At 45.5% G+C, this 14,357-nt stretch overlaps 1 protein-coding gene across 6 annotated transcripts in view; it reads left to right on the forward strand.

Moving 5' to 3' along the window:
* WWOX (WW domain containing oxidoreductase) overlaps positions 1 to 14,357 on the forward strand; it is a 401,132-nt gene that overhangs the window by 228,604 nt on the left and 158,171 nt on the right. For all 6 annotated transcript variants that reach the window (XR_015060080.1, XR_015060081.1, XR_015060076.1 and 3 more), the window contains one exon: positions 11,361 to 11,481. The gene's annotated coding sequence lies outside the window, so the exon portion shown is untranslated. The remainder of the gene's footprint in view (positions 1 to 11,360; positions 11,482 to 14,357) is intronic.

A 14,357-nucleotide genomic window follows, 5' to 3' on the forward strand; every position in this document is an offset into this window, starting at 1 on the left:
TTTAAAAATCGACTTTAACACATGAAGTAAAGGGTATAGTTTTGAGGAAATTGAAGTAGTCGTGGAGGTAGAGTTTAGAAAATAAAAACTGAAGGTGATAAGGAGAAAATACAACAAAAAGATCATGAGCACAGATGGGAAGAATAAGGGTAGGCCTCAAAGAAACCCGACATGAAAAGATCGATGAATACTCGCCAATTTGCACAAGTTTTCCCACAAAACTGAACTAGAAACACACCATAAACACGGTGAAAACAAAATAACAGTAAAAACGTGACAAAAACGACCGGAATACTTATCTTTGAGATCGGCACAGACCCTGAGAAGAACCGCCACCGTCGCTCAAGAACCGGAACCGGAAGTCAAATGTGATCTCGAAAGAAAAAAATTCCCAGTTGTTACTGAACTTTGTCAGGGGTATGTACTCCTCTCTTCTCTTCTCTTCTTTCTTCTCCCCTCCCTCCGTAAGCCATCATTCATTGTGTGTGTGCCAAGTTTGAACAAGATCGGTAAATTCATATCTGAGAAATGGTTGCGGACGCACGCACACACGCACGGACGGACGCACACACAAATATTGAGATCAAATCATTCAGCTCCCGTTTCTGACCAATTCCAATGGGAGCTCATCATGGACCAAACCAACCAATATATTATGATGTATATGTATTTGTGAATATTCAATTTTTCAAGTAAGAAACCCACTTAGGGGAAGTCCAGTAGGTTACTAATGTCCTCTTATCAATGAAACGTGTCTGCAAGCTCAGGATGGGTCTGTAGATTGAAAATGACAGCTTGTATTCACCTGGACTGGTTAAATTTATTTCATGAAGTGAACGGGTCTTATGAGTGAGTGAATGAAGCAAAATACTTCAATAACTCGTTTCCACCGCTCATGTAGCTACCGTTAATGGTAACACAAGTCTTTCATCGTAATCACTTCATAAGTTCATGAAAATCTACACTCCAGACCATGATGGCCTAAATAAAGTCCAAGATAAACTCCTATCGACAGTGTAGTCCTTGTAGGCCGAGGGCCGAGCTCCTGTTTTTTGTTTCATTTCGTGAATCTACCTCGTATATCTACCTGTATTTATAATATGTTGTGCGAAAATATTATAGAAATCTGATCTGAAACTCGTCGTGCACCAAACTTGGACATTTTTTCAAAATATTGAAAAAACAAAAAAAAACACCCGAAATTGTGACAATTTTCTGTTAAACATCGTCCAATCACAGCGCTCTTGACAAACAGCACCACGCCCATCAACCAATCACGCGCTTCGTTGCAGGCGCTCATCAACCAGTCACGCGCTTCGTTGTAGGCGGTCATCAACCAATCACGCGCTTCGTTGCAGGCAAGCTGTAAACTCACCAGCTGTCATGGCGGCGAACGTGTCGTCTGATGCTGGTGCTGCCGAAGATTCTGAAGGCAGGTCTTCGGGGTTCTGTTTGATGCGCGTCATTAACACCCACAGCGAAGTGTACTTCCTTTTAGTGAGAAAAGCATTAAGAAGTTTCAGGAATGTTCTGCGAAGTGGATTGATGTGGAAGGAAGCCCCGAAAGTAATGTCGCCGTCAAGGCGCTACTAGGACACCACAGGCTCGGTGTGAGGATTGCTGCTGCTGTAACTGCCGATGCCGCGCCCGGTGATGATCATCATCATGATGATGATGATGATGATGATGATGATGATGATGAATGTGACGAATCTGGAAGGTAGGATCTCCTTTCTACCGTTAACTAATTTTTGACAGAATGGTCAAAATCAATACCCAGTGATTACTATACTATATAATCTAACTGTCATGAATCCGACTGGATGTTCTGCTCTGGATGCATATATATATATATATATATATATATATATATATATATATATATATATATATATATATATATATTGTATATAGATGTGACTGGATGTCTGGAAAGACAGCATCAAGAACGCTGAGAGGGGAAGACGTTCAGTGGGTGGCAGCTTGCTAACAAAAATCTACAGTGCAGATCAGCAGGTACATCACCAATGGAAGAAGTTTCTGGCATGTGGTGACAACAAAGCAGAACTGATCAGGTTTTTTTTTTCCAGACTTGGAGGAAGAAACCAGCTGAATGTCTGAAGAAAGTCAGGGTGTTGGTTGTTCATGATGGGGAGTGCCATGAGTTTACAGACGAGAATGAGCAAATGATTGTTCGCTCTGTGCCAGAACTTGAGTGTAACCACGAAGAAGCAGATACTCATCTTTTCCTTCACTGCCAGTATGCTGCTAGACATCAGCAATCAAGTTCAACAGATAGGGCCCCATACCCGGTCCTAATCAAACGTCCTGACACAGACGTCTTTGTGATTGGAATCACCATGGCTGAGCATATTGGAGCAGAGGTATTGTTCCACACTGGAAGAGGTAACAATAGGAGGACCCTGAGTCTATCAAAGATAAGCTCACATCTGGGACCAGATGTCAGCAAAGCATTGATGTCACCACACTGTTTCACAGGTTGTGATTCGGTCAGCTCTTTTCATGGAAAATCGAAACCCAAAGCCTTCAAGTTGTTTGCAAGTGACACTGCTTGCAATGCAGTCTTTCAAGAGTTGGGGAGTTCATTAACAGTCAGTGATTAATTAGTGAAAGGTGCAGAAAAATTTGTTTGCAAAATGTATGGGCAGGACTGCAAGAAAGTCAATGAAGCCAGATACAACCTGTTCTTTATGTTAACCAAATCAGAGGCACGTCTTCCACCCAATGCAGACTCTCTCAAGAAGCATGTCATGAGAGCAAATTACCAGGCTGCTGTCCACACTAGATGTCTGGAACAGTTTCCACCAATTTCCAGTCCAAATTGACATGGATGGAAAGTTGTAGATGATGAGTTAGACATTGACTAGGGTGATCTGCCTCCAGCTCTGAGCAGCTTGCTTGAACTAACATATTGTTCATGCAAGAAAACTAGCTGTGAGAATCCGTCTGGTACAGGCAAAGGAACATGTTCTTGTCGACGGCATGGTGTGTCATATACGGAGCTTGGCAAGTGTGTCGACTGCAAAAACTCTTATTACCACAAAAGAGTTAGATTCTGATGATGAAGAATCAGATGAGGAGTAGATGCTCCATGACACAGTGACCGTGTCATCATTGTGTGATACCACAGTGTTTTACATTGATGTACATGAACGTGTTAAACATGAAAAAATTCATTTCAAAGAAAGGCTACTATTTTTGCTTGTGCTTTTAAAATAAAATGATTAACACACAATGCGGGTGGTCTCCCTATTATATGAATACACAGACATCAGAATTCCGACAGAGTAATACACAGCTATCTCAGAATGGACACAAGATGCTGCTCGAGGTTTTGCTAATTAGCATAACTAATTAATGTGCAACTTTTTGCACTAACGAGTTGTGAATTCTTTCTAAGTGATTTTTTTAAATCTAAATCTATGCAAAATTTCAGTTAGATACACGAGGTGGGTCACGAAAGCCAAAAACGAGACATTTTGGATGCTCGGCCAACGGTCTATTTATGAAAAAAGTGATATAAACGTGAGACTATATCAGAATAAAGTACACCTCCAAATATATAAATGTTTGAAAGAGTCAGCATCCCAAATCATCCACAAACAAAAATGAAGGGCAAGTCCTGGCACTAACTCGTCTCCTTCATCAATTCCTACCCTTTGGGCCAGAAATAATCCATCGCTCAGCACTCATTGATCAACAAATATCATGTGTGCTCATCTTGAGCACATGAATGGTGAACAACCTGAACATGTATGGTTGTATTAAAAAAAAAATAGAATGCTTGTTATGATGGTTTCACATTTGCAATATGTGCCAAAGATGTGAAAGGGAGTACATTTCCAAAAAAATTATTTGCAAGGAAACACAACACCACAAACAAAGAAACCCACAAACAAAGAAACCCACAAACAAACAAGCAAAATCCACAAATTAACCTGCAAAGAAACAAAATCCACAAACAGTCAAACCTGCAAACAAATATAATCCACAAATGAACAAAATCCACAAACAAACAAAATCCACAAACAATCCAACCCGCAAACGAACCAACCAACCCGCAAATGAACCAATCAACCCGCAAACAAAGCAACCAACTCACAAACAAACAAAGCCGCAAACAAACAAGATCCACAAACAAACAAAGCCGCAAACAAACAAAATCTACAAACAATCCAGCCCGCAAGTGAACCAACCAACCAACCAACCCGCAAACGAACCAACCAACCCGCAAACGAACCAACCAACCCGCAAACAAACAAAATCCACAAACAAACAAACAAAGCTGCAAACAAACAAAATCCACAAACAAACAAAGCCGCAAACAAACAAAATCCACAGACAAACAAAGCCACAAACAAAATCTACGAACAATCCAGCCCGCAAACGAACCAACCAACCCGCAAACAAACAAAATCCACAAACAAACAAACAAAGCTGCAAACACACAAAATCCACAAACAAACAAAGCTGCAAACAAACAATATCCACAAACAAACAAACAAAGCTGAAAACAAACAAAATCCACAACCAAGCAAACAAAATCCACAAACAAACAAAGCCTCAACCAATCCAACCCGCAAACAACCCAACTAACCCGCAAACGAACCAACTAACCCGCAAACAAACCAACCAACCCACAAACAAACCAACCAACCTGCAAACAAACAATGCCGCAAACAAACAAAATCCACAAACAAACAAACCCACAAACAAACTCTGCAAACACACAAACGGGCAAACAGATAAACAAACCCTCAGACAGACAGACAAACCTGCAAACAGACAGGCAAACCCGCAAACAGCCAAACAAACAAACAAACCTCCAAACAGACAGACCCAATATCAGCCAAGAAGCAAACCCACAAATAAACAAATCCTGAAGCAAACAAACTTGCAAACAAACCCACAAACAATTATCAATGCATAACATTGATTTAAAAAAAAAACAACTTAAGAGTTGTCGGAAATGGTTTTGTTGAAGTTATCACTCGGGGCACACACACATCTCTTGGGTAAAGAATCCTAGAAGAGTAAGAGGTACCTTTGCTCGCAGGAATGTGTTCCTCAGTCATAAAAACAGTTACAGAAGGCCACAATTGTGATTAGGACAAACTTCAATCTGGTAAAGGCCCAGTCACACCTTGACGTTTTAGCCAGCAATGGCAATGTATTAAAATGTATGTAAAACGCTGGCTTACGTTGAACTTTTGATGGTTTTTTTTAAGATTCTTACGTATTCATAACGACTTGGTCTTATGCATAATGTATTAGTAACGGACACAGAACATTTCGTTGTGTTATAGATAACTTATACCAACGAATGCTGAACCTGTTGTCGGCCTTCACAACCTATACCCAACGATAGTCTAACTTATGCATAGCGCGCTGCACGCATCGCCGACGATGACGTGGCGTTTGTTATGAAAAGGCTGACGCACAACGATTCAAATCATAACCGCCGCAGAAATGGAAGTGTCAACATCGCAGTCACACCTTGGCGATCTTGCCAGCGTATGCCGACCTCTGAAAAATGCGTCTAAAACGCTGGCGCACGTCGAATATGGTATGGGTAAGTTTGGTATGCGTGAATAGAACGCTAAAGTACGCTATCATACGTCGTATTAAATGGAGTACGTCTTGTAATTTTAAACATGTTGAAAATTTAACGACGTACTTGCTAAATAAGAACAGAGTTCAATTTGTTCGACCACTTTATTAGCGTGGAACGACAATAATCAAACAAGCATTGAACAGGTTGAAACACCCACAACATCCCTGGCTCCGGCTCAGGCTGCGCATGCGCACTGGCACAGGGGACCGTCGATATGTAGAAGTACCGTAAAGTACAATGTTCTCTATCTCCCTCCGAGTCTTTATTATGTTAATAGATAAAGGCTGAGAAAATATTAAGTTTAATGAATGAACAAAAGTTTATATCGCCCATCGTGTGACTATTCCATGGAGTAGTCCTTGTGCCAGGCAGGCACGCTGGTCGCTCTGGTGGATCGGCGTTGACCTATTGCTGGTGCTGGTGGTGTCACATCGGGCCCCAGTGGGGATGGGGCTCTCGGGGTTTCAGGGGCCGATGGTGGCGTCTGAAGGATCGCGCGCCTCGGTGTTCCTCGTCCTGGTGCTGCTGGCGTGTCTGAAACGGGTGTCGTCTTGCGCCGGGGTGTGCATACTGACGTCAGTGCCGGCGTGGGCCCCGTTGGCGTTGCAGATGTCACGGGTTCGCTGTCGAGGTCAGGCAGTTGCGGTGTTACAACGGGTGCAGGTACAGTGATGCGGGTTGCTAGATCATCATAGATAGACCGGGGTGGCAGCTGGTCATTGCGAACTGGGCTAAACTTGCGCAGGAATTTCCTGTTCCGAAGTGTGACTCTGCCCGAGCCGTCGATCTTGATCACATATTGGTCGTGTTGGCGTACCTACACGATACTGCCTGTCTTGTCCCATTTTTTTGGGTGGAATCCTGTCTGGTTCTGTACGCGGACTAGGTCCCCTACAGCAAGTGGCGGAAGGCGTTTGGTGTGTTCTGCCCAGGTGTCGGCTGTGCGGATATGACGTTTGCGGAGGGCCTCCTCCCTCGCTTTCAGGGTCTCATGCCAAGTGTCGTGCGGTCTGTACTTCCCGGGGATAATTGGGATGAAATCGCGTATCGGGCGGCCGAAGACACACATTGCCGGGGAGATCTTCGTGTCAGGGTCAGGCATGTTACGATATTGTAGTATCGCTCTCTGCACAGCGTCAGTGTCAAGTTCTCCCTGCGGGCTGGTGTTGTCCGTGATAAGTCGTTTCATTGTCTTAACTCCAATCTCCGCGCGACAGTTGCTGTGAGGGAAGGCCACCGATGACAAGCGGTGGTGTACGCCCCATCTGTGCAGGAATGACCTGGTCTCGGTGGAGGTGAACTCCGGTCCCCCATCCGACGCGAGCTCTTCTGGTGTCCCGTACGTCACGAAGGCGCGACGTAAGTGGTTTATGAGTCCGGCAGCGCCACCCGTCGACTTTGAGATGATCGGCCAGGGTTATTTTCCATCCATCAGTGCAGCAGAATGGTCTAACTGGCACGCATCGGCAGTGCTTTTGAAGCAACCAGAATCCGATTCCCTCCTTCGACCAGTCCGTGGCGATGCATGTTGGCTTAGTTTTGTCAAATATGCGGACACCGTGTTCGATTTCTTGTACGATCACGTCTTTCGACTCATGGTATATGTCCTCTAACTCCATGGACCACTGGAAGCGTTCTCCACTTTTCAGGAGCTTCCGGAATGGCTGCATTCGTTCGGCCATACTAAAGGCGTATGCCACCTGGTTGACAAGCCCGAACCACGATCTGACGTCGGTGCTGTTACGCGGTTGTGGGAAATCGTGGATTGCTTCCAGGTAGCGGCTGCACGGTCGCACGTCGGTCATGGTGATGGTGAAGCCCGCGAAGTCCACCGTGGGTGCGCTGAAGACAAACTTCTCTGGGTTGAGGATGATTCCATTCCGGCCGCATATATCCAGCCATTGGACCGCCTGGAAGTAGCTCCCCTCAATCGTGTCTGACCATAGTGGCGTGTCATCTACGCACTTGGTCTTGTTACCAATGTCCGCGACGATCTCATCGTATCGTCGTGAGTAACCGTCCCCCGATGCCATATACCCTTGTGGGGCAGATAGGTACCGGTAGCGCCCCCATGGAGTGATGAAGGTCGTCTTGTGGCGGTCGTCCTCGTGTAGGCGGACGCTATGGCAACCGTTCCATGCGTCGAATACTGTCTTGCGCTTCCCGTTAGGTACGCGTCTCGCCTGGTGGAACGGGGATTGGGTGTGGTGGGTCTCGCGGAACGCATGCTTGTTCAAGGCCTGAAAGTCGACGGTGCGTCGCGGCTTGCCATTCTTTTTCGCGCAAATTACCATGCGGTGACACCATGTCACCGGCGTGCCGACGGGTACTTCCTCCAACACGCCGAGCCGAACGTCCTGGTCGAGGCCTGCTTTTACCTCATCTTGCCAATGTATGGCCACGGAGATGGGAGTGTGATGGGCAACCGGTGTCGCGTTCTCACTGAGCATAAGACGTAGTGGCGGGCCGGTCATTCTCGGTAGTGGCTGGTGTGGGCACGTGTTGAATGTGCTCTGAGCATACATCCTGAGTAAATGTGACTGTAGTGCCTCTCTGTTGGCCTCGGTCGCTGGCATGGGGAGTGCGGTCGGCTTGGTCGGCGGCTCCGCGCGTCGCGGGCAGTCGCACAATTCCGAGGTCATCAGATTCACCTCTCCGAGTGTCGGGAATCTGTCGGAGATCATTCCCAGGTCCATGCAGGCCGCGCGGGAGAGGAATATGCGGTCTGAAGAGTCCGTCACGTACGCGATTTGGCGCGTCTCCAATCTCCGAGCGTCGTCACTGTTACCGGCGAATCTGACTACCACGGCTCCGATGATACGAATTCCTCTGTTGTTTGCGGCCTTCATGGTCATGGAAACAGGTATGAGGTCCTCGGTACTCAGGCCCATTTGTTGGACGACTTTAATGCCGATCAGGCAGCTCTGGCACCCCGTGTCTGCCATAGCGGGTAGGGTTACCGCGCGGGTGTGTTTCAGGAGGTTAAAACCCAGCGCTTTGTAATCCTCGCGCTTGTTGGTGAGAGTGAGGTTGACGTATGGCTGCAGGTCGGATATGCGTTTCATCCACTTATCACACATATCATCGTACAGGTGGTGAGCGAGGGGAAGCGCGCGCATTTCGTCCTCTGTGCTGGCAATGGTGACCGTGCATAGCTCGACGAAGGCTGCCGTCTGCTCGTCGTATATCCCGTCGGTCTCCTTAGATGGGGGTCTTGCCGATCGGCCGCCCAGGCACGCCTTGTCGAGGTGATTCTGGCGGTCACACTTCCAGCACTTTTTACCGTATCCGGGGCACTCGGCGCGTCTGGCGCGCCATTGAGGCGTTTTGCAGTGGTCCACCTCGCCGCAGTAGATGCATACTCCTTCGGGCTTGGCCTTCCGTTTTTCCGGCCTGGCTCCTACTCTGGCGCGGACGTCCTGTCGCTTTCCCCGCCGATACGAACTACTGATCGCGTCCGTGCTCTGAGTGTCAAGCAGGCGCGATGCCGAGCGTTTTCCAGACTCTTTGGCCTCGATATACTCTATCATGTCCTTTAATGGCATGTCCTGGTTCTTCTCACCGAGTAGGTCAAGTTGTATTGCTTGGTCCGCGATGCCACGGGCAACCACGTTGCGCAATATCTCTTCCGTGAAGTCGTTGACCTGATCGCACCCCGCCTTGGTGCACTTCATTTCATACTTGCATGTGTCCGCCTGCCCCTTGATGCGGGCGTGGAACGACCGGAAGGGCTCCTCGTGTCCCTGCCGCATGTTAGACAGGGCCACTCGAGCTACCATCGTGTTCTCCGTCCGGACGGCGAGCGCCTTCATGGCGGCGAGGACGTCTTCTTCATCGTTGCCCACGAGGCTCCTACCCGCCGCGCGAGTGAGGTCCTTTCTCAGCTCCTCCTCACAGCACTCCAGAAGCTGCGCGACTATGTCGGGTCCGACAAGCTTAGTACCTGTTTTGTATTCGCCCCAGCGGGTTATGAAGTACGACCAGGCCTCGCCCGTTCCGGCCAGTGCTATGGAGGGACGCTTGAGTTTCTCCATCTTGGAATTCGAGCTCGCCGCCCTGGGGGCGGCGACGTGCACAGTGGCGTGTATACTCAGCATGGCCGCCACCACTGCGCCTCTGCGTGTGTAGCCATATAGTCACAACCCCCGATCGGGCACTCTGCTTCCACCGACGCCATAGGAACAGTTATTCTGGAGTAAACGTTCTATTTTCGGTGATGCACATGTGTGTACAGTGTCCTGGGGGCGAAGATTGGGTACAGTACCCGAGAAATCCAAACTCACTGTCGACTTTCTCGTGGTCCGTTTTCATCCAGTCGTGTCCTCCTCAGCACCGACGATCTTTACTCGACTGCATCAAGTTGTTTGATTATAAATAAGAACAGAGTTCAATTTGTTCGACCACTTTATTAGCGTGGAACGACAATAATCAAACAAGTATTGAACAGGTTGAAACGCCCACAACATCCCTGGCTCCGGCTCAGGCTGCGCATGCGCACTGGCCCAGGGGACCGTCGATATGTAGAAGTACCGTAAAGTACAATGTTCTCTACTTGCCGTATGACACACGCTCCGCATGCGATGGGAATAAGTTGTACGCACGATATGCGATCGTTGACACACATCGACACACGTTACTTGTAAGTTACTCATAAGTCGAAACACATCAAGGTAATGGTTCGCGTCAGTGTTCCAGACTCCCGGTTTTTTTTTTCTTCGGTATGACGGTGTTCAGTGTACAGTGTGGTTATGATTTAAATCGTTGAGCGGCAGCCTATTAATTATATTATATTATAACCGCACTAGAAATCGAAGTGTCAAAATCACCATCATACCGAAGGAAGGAAGAAAAATAATAAAACCAGGGAGTCTGGAACACTGACGCTAACCATTACCTTGATGTGTTTTTTTACTTATGAGCACCTTTCAATAACGTGTGTCGACGTGTCACCGATCGCGTAACGTGAGTACAACACTTAACTCATAGGTTAGAAATAAGTTTCGGGTACGCTAAACATTACCTTGACGTGTTTCAACTTATGAGTAACTTACAAGTAACGTGTGTCAACGATTGCGTGACGTGCCTACAACTTATGGCCAGCGTTATGCGGAACGTGTGAGTCATACGCTGGCAGAAGTCTTAAAATTTCAAGCATGGAAAATTTGAGGACAACCGAAAAGTACAACGTTTAAAGCCAGCGTACAACGACGTATGGCAGTGTTTTTCAGCGTGCTCTCAATGTTATCAAAACTTACCCATAACGTATTCGACGTGTACCAGCGTTTTAGACAAATTTTCCAAAAAATCGGCATAAGCTGGCTTAAACGTCAAGGTGTGACTGGGCCTTAAAGCATTTGTGGCCATAATTAGTGAAATATAAACACAACGTGTTTGGTTCAGTGATATCAGGGGAGGAATTGTGTTTTACCCCCAGTGAGCGTTCTTGTGTTCATTCCTCACATCCATCTCAACAAATCCGTGCCTTGCTGATGAGTGCAATGGGGGGAGTAAAGGGATGTATCTACATTTCCAATGCAGAATGGAACTACAGTTGCTTTTGCACTCGCATTCATTGATAAATCGCATTGCTATGTTAGAAATGCACATTGTCATTTTATCCCAGGACTGATGGGATAGCTTAGAGGTTTGCATGATTTTTTCTGAGCTGTTTAGCCTGGGTTCGAATCTGGACTCGGCTGTAAACTTCCACCCCGGTGTGTCGCAGGCAGGTCGAGGCATCAATGTGTCCCATCTACCAGATGGACGTCAAGCCGAAGAATCCATCTGCCAGCACTGGCTGTTGGTTCTCATTAATTAAAGATCCCATGGTCCTTCTCAAAGAGAAGGTGAGTAATCACTGGCATCCCAGCCAAATTCCAAATATTTGTCCAAACTCTCTTGCCAACATGGGAAGTGTGGCGAGTGTGCCAATTCGCCCTGTATGAGTCAGTCGAGGGAGCTCTTTGTTCTGGAGTGGACCAAAAACATGATGATTATGATGATGATGATGATTATGATGATGATGATGACAGCGTTGCATTGGGACATCCCCCTCTCACAGCTATTCTTGGCCAATTATCTTTAGTGCAAAAGTGTTGGCACTTAATATCACGAGTCAAGAAGGGCTGCTTGATGAGGAGTGTCCCAATGTACCCCTACTCCTTGACGAACCTTATTTTTGGAAACAAAACCCATTACAAATACAATATCTAAGCTAATAGAACGCAAACATTATGATAATGATAAAATAACAACAAATCCATTCCATAACGCAAACATTCTTTTTGATCACTGCGTGTCCCAAAATGATTGTGCATTTGTGAAGTAGATAGAAATGCCCAAAAGCGAATGTATTTGAACATCATAGTTAATATCCTTGGTGAAAGATGGTGTGCTCTATGGCACAAGACTCGTGACAGTTTATATTATGGGATCCACGATCCCAGACAATTGCTGTTAAGCCAGTCCATATGGCTCGTTTAGTGCACTCGCGGGAAACCCAAGTTTTTTGAAATCCATTGACGGTTGAATGAGTGACGTGGTACACACACAGGCAGTAAAGCTGTCCCAGCAGCCAAGATGATGAAAGGCGTTCGTGTGATGATGATTCCTAATGTACATGCACATGTTATATCTTTAATTTTATTTAATGCCGAGCCGTTGTAGGTGGAGCGTGAAAAGTGCAGTGATTTAAGCAGAAGGTAATGTAATTGTATTTCAGGAGCATTAATATTCACGAAAGGCGGGTGACATTTCAAAGTATATATATATATATATATATATATATATATATATATATATATATATATATATATATATATATATATATATATATATATATACATACATACACACACAATTGTTAGCTGAGAGATACTTGGTGGTATGAGAAATATTATCACTGATACAAACAGAGTGGCTGTGCAATTTGCGCAAAAACGCCAGTTCCCGCATCCGCGCGTTAGCGGCTACTGGTAATTATTTCTCTAGCACTGACCTGTAACACAGCCGGATGTGATTAATTAGGTGTGAGGCCGGGCGGACAGGCTGGTATTTGTGTGATGGAGGGTCAGGTGCAACTTTACAGATCACTGCTCCGCAGTCTTTCCTAACAGGTCTAGCTGATAAGCGCGCCAAGAGTAACAAATGGGAATGGATTGGCATGGTCCTTTGTTCCAACGTTGTTGTCTTTTAAAAGCACCACTGATGTTGGATACAACGTTTTCTCCATCCTCTTAGCCGATATATCAACGTGTTATGTCCATTTCTCAGAATGTCTGTGATATAAGGTACGAAAGGCAAGTACTATCATTGGTTTAGCCTGGACCCATAATGATGTAATGAGCTCGGATTGTAACTACTTTATTCCACCATTGGGGTGTCTTGCGAATGGTGCCAGACAATCATCACCTCGAGGCAAGCAAACATCATTGTTCTGTCCATCGCCCACTGTAACCATTGTACACCTTAGTTTTTGTGTGTATATATATATATATATATATATATATATATATATATATATATATATATATATATATATACAGAATACATCCATACATACATACATACATACATACAAGCTGAAGTACCCAGTGTTGGCTGGGGAAATTCAATGCAATGTGTATTGAAATATTTTCTGGATGAGAAATTGGGAAATGTTGGCCTTTTGGTTTTGTATGAATTACCAATCTTGGGAATTGCAAAATGTGCTTGGACTTGTATCAAAATGCTTCGCCTTCTCAGGGTGCCCTACATGCTACCCTGGAGGATGCTTGTCTTGCATGTTGGTCCTCAACCCGAGCCTGTGTCTGCTCTTGAGTCTCAAGTGATCTATAGACTGCCATCCTCTTTGCATCTGATTTGTTTCTGCCCATCAGGGGTCTATTTTTTGGGTGGCATTGTGGCAATGTTTATAATGCATGTAAGGTAGGTTAAGATATTTCTTTACAGAAGTGTTACCTTGGGAGCCCCAGAAGTTCTTCGGCAAGCATCTTACCATGCCGATCTTAGTGACGCCGTAGATTGAAGTTAAAAAAACAAAAGAAGCAACAGACGGATCGTACAGGGACGGGAAGGATTAGAGGTATGGAAGAAATGTCCCAAGGGAATACACAGTTTCTGTTTTGAACTTGCATACATAATGTAACATCAACATATGATCTTCACAATACATATTACATGATTGCAGCAGTATGTAAGTACCATACTCACTCGAGACCTGAAAATGGAGCCTGGAGGTGTTATAATAAACCTGTGTAAAGCAATCATTTTCATAATAAGCACACGTGTGATGAACTCGTATTATAAAATTTATGTTGTTGACAAATTACGACAACCTCAACATATGATCTTCACAATACATATTACTCAATCACTCCCAGGGAAAAAAAGCACCTGCAGTGTATTCGCACAGGACAACATCAAGACCTGAAGACAAATTATCTGGTTTTATCTGGGGTCACATTTTTGTATCCAAACATAGCCCTCGATTTTCCTCTGGATGAAAGAAGACGCCATGCAACGTTCTGTTGCCACAAGTAAAAGAGCAATCAGAGATTGCAGACCTTTGCCAGGACTGCTTTTGTGTGGTGTATTTTGCGTGGCATTTGTGTCCTGGTGTGTTACATGATTAATAAGAGACATAACTAGAACTGCCACTTTATAACTGCTGGCAGTGATGACCGGGTACCAAGACGTCCCGCTTTGATGCAACCCCGCTTTG

The sequence above is a fragment of the Eptatretus burgeri genome, chromosome 7 (genome assembly GCF_056783735.1).
Source record: "Eptatretus burgeri isolate ZD-2024b chromosome 7, Ebu_testis_v1, whole genome shotgun sequence".
NCBI lineage: Eukaryota > Metazoa > Chordata > Myxini > Myxiniformes > Myxinidae > Eptatretus > Eptatretus burgeri.